The sequence below is a fragment of the Oratosquilla oratoria genome, chromosome 42 (assembly GCF_046742065.1).
Source record: "Oratosquilla oratoria isolate Oo_2021 chromosome 42, ASM4674206v1, whole genome shotgun sequence".
NCBI lineage: Eukaryota > Metazoa > Arthropoda > Malacostraca > Stomatopoda > Squillidae > Oratosquilla > Oratosquilla oratoria.
Window position 1 is genome coordinate 14,315,901 of NC_134818.1, and position 2,501 is coordinate 14,318,401.

Below are 2,501 nucleotides of genomic sequence, written 5' to 3' on the forward strand. Positions count from 1 at the left end.
TGGGAGTTGACCTGGCGGCTGACCTCAGGTCAAATTAACTTTGGCAGTGTTCCTCGACTCCCATGTCCTCTTGTATTTGAAACCTCCATTATATTTTTCTTACATTCGCCCTATTGTAACAATTTACCGATGAAGAAGTGAGGAGCCTACGCCAGGAGGCGCTGAGTAGCTGCGGGCGAAGCTGTCACCTTTGCCCTATGTACTCTTGGGGTAGGTGACAGTCACTGCTGGGAATCGGAGAAAAATGCGGACTCGAACCCTGGATCAGTAAGATGCGAGACCAGCACGCTTTCGATGACTTCACCAGCGCAGGGTAACATTTAAAACAGAACTTCCAGTGTCTCACGTGTCATCCATCTCCAACAATGTGTACATACATACACAAACCCATGTGTACATACTTGCACACACACACGCACACGTGTGTGTGCGAACGCGGGAAACAAATGGAAAATAGAACTTTCTGTGGAAGAAAAATGACTTGGAACGAGGAGGAAGGAACAAAGGATGCAAATCAGTATAGAGCGAATGCGAAGAATAAGACGCGTATTCTATGCAAAATCAGCCTTTAGATAGAGGAAAGCAGGGCCAAGGCAGGGAGGGAGGGAGGGAGGGAGGGAGGGAGGGAGCTGGCTGGCACAAGGATGAGAGTCTAGGATGATGGTGTATGTATGCATGTATGTATGTATGTGTGTGTTTTTGTGTGTGTGTATTGTGTGTGTGTGTGTGTGTGTGTGTGTGTATGTATGTATGCATGTGTTTGTGTGTGTTTGTATGTATGTATGTATGCATGTGTTTGTGTGTGTGTGTGTATGTGGTGTGTGTGTGTGTGTATGTATGTATGTATGTGTGTGTGTGTGTGTGTGTGTGTGTGTGTGTGTGTGTGTGTGTGTGTGTGTGTGTGTGTGTGTGTGAAAGAGATATATATAGTGAGATAGAGTGAGACAATGGGAGAGACAGTATGAGAACGAGAGAGGGAGGAAAGACAGAAACAGGAAATTAGTGGCGCTGGGAAGAGTGATTCTGGGGATGGTTTGAGGAAGTCCAGCGGGTGATGAGGGAAGAGGTGGGGGAGAGAGAAAATGAGGGAGAAAAAAAAAAAAAAAAGAGAGAGAGAGAGAGAGAGAGAGAGAGAGAGAGAGAGAGAGAGAGAGATAGGGGGAGGGAGAACACTGGGAAATGAAGAAAAATGGAGAGAGGAGACAAACGGTGGGATGATGGGATACAAGTGTAGAAGACAGGGGAGGGAGAGGAAGGAAGGATAGAGAAGGGGAGAGGAGAGGAGGGGAAGTGAGGGGAGGGGAAGGGAAATGAGAAGGGTGAGAAGGAACGGGAAAGAGTGATAAAAGGGCTAAAAAGAAGACAGGAGAGATAAGAAGAGCTAGTCATTGATGCTGGTGTTCTGTTGTGTCGGAAGGGTGGCGAGGAGTAGGAGGGGGAGAGGAGGAGGGAGGAGAGGGTGGAGGGTGTGTGGTGGTAGAAGGGGGCAAGGGTACCTCAGGGTAACTCGGGGCAACTCGGGGAGGTAACTCTAAACATTTGGCATAACTCTTTGGCACTTTTTAACTTTTTCCTGTGTGACGACTCCCATTTCTCGCCACCGATTTCAACTTCGTTATTGCATCTTGCAAGTGCATGAGCAAGGCTGATGCCACTCAACATTTGTGTGTGTATGTGTGTGTAGGTTGGGGGGCGGGGGAGGAAGATAGTATGCATAGCAGCATAGTCACGCCCAGGCACAGCATGTTTTGTACCATGCACGAGGCTTGGGGTGTATGCCTGTGACTGGTTCTAGTCCATGTACACAAGGCTTTGGAAAGTGGGTTTGGGGTGGGTTTGGGGTGGGATGTGGGGGTAGGGAGGGTGTAGGGGGAATGGAGGGGATGGAGGAGGGTTGGGGTAGGTCACACAGCAGCGCTGCATGCACATCTGGTCCAGGATGCATCTGTATTTATCTATTTATTTATTTATTTATTTATTTTTTGGCACAAGAGTGATTTGGACAGCTAGATTTTGCGGTGCACAAAAGCCATCCCCTGGGCGGCCTGTGGCACTTGGTGACACGAGGAGAACAGCATGGTGCCACTTATGCTGCACAAGGGACGTGCAGCATGAGTATGCACATGCTGCTTCCAAAATGTTACAGCGGAGGTGTCTTTGTCATGCTGACTGTAGCCGCACATTGCCTGGTGTCATTCGGCTCAGCATTATGATGTTTTGTTTTTGACAATTGATTTCAAAGCATTAACTTAAACAGCATGAATTCTCAATGTCTGAAACAGCAGCATAGAACTTTAGAACCGGTTTCAGGCCGTGTAACAATGCTGCCTGAAACAATTGCAACTCAGAATATCTATGCTGCAGGGAGGACATATGCATATGGAAGTTGTTCCAATAGTGCTTAGCGTGTATGCCAATGCTGCATCAACTGGGCAGCGCAGACTCATAGTACAGCATAACCAGGGTCACCTATGCTGCACCACTATTGTACAGCCTGTTTT

At 47.9% G+C, this 2,501-nt stretch overlaps 1 protein-coding gene across 1 annotated transcript in view; it reads right to left on the bottom strand.

The window, feature by feature from the left end:
• Positions 1-1,903: 1,903 nt before the first annotated feature.
• Positions 1,904-2,501, bottom strand: part of LOC143021544 (cyclic nucleotide-gated channel alpha-3-like) — a 451,572-nt gene continuing 450,974 nt past the window's right edge. Inside the window, exon 9 of the mRNA XM_076179145.1 lies at positions 1,904-2,501. This exon is cut by the window's right edge and continues 1,917 nt beyond it. The gene's annotated coding sequence lies outside the window, so the exon portion shown is untranslated.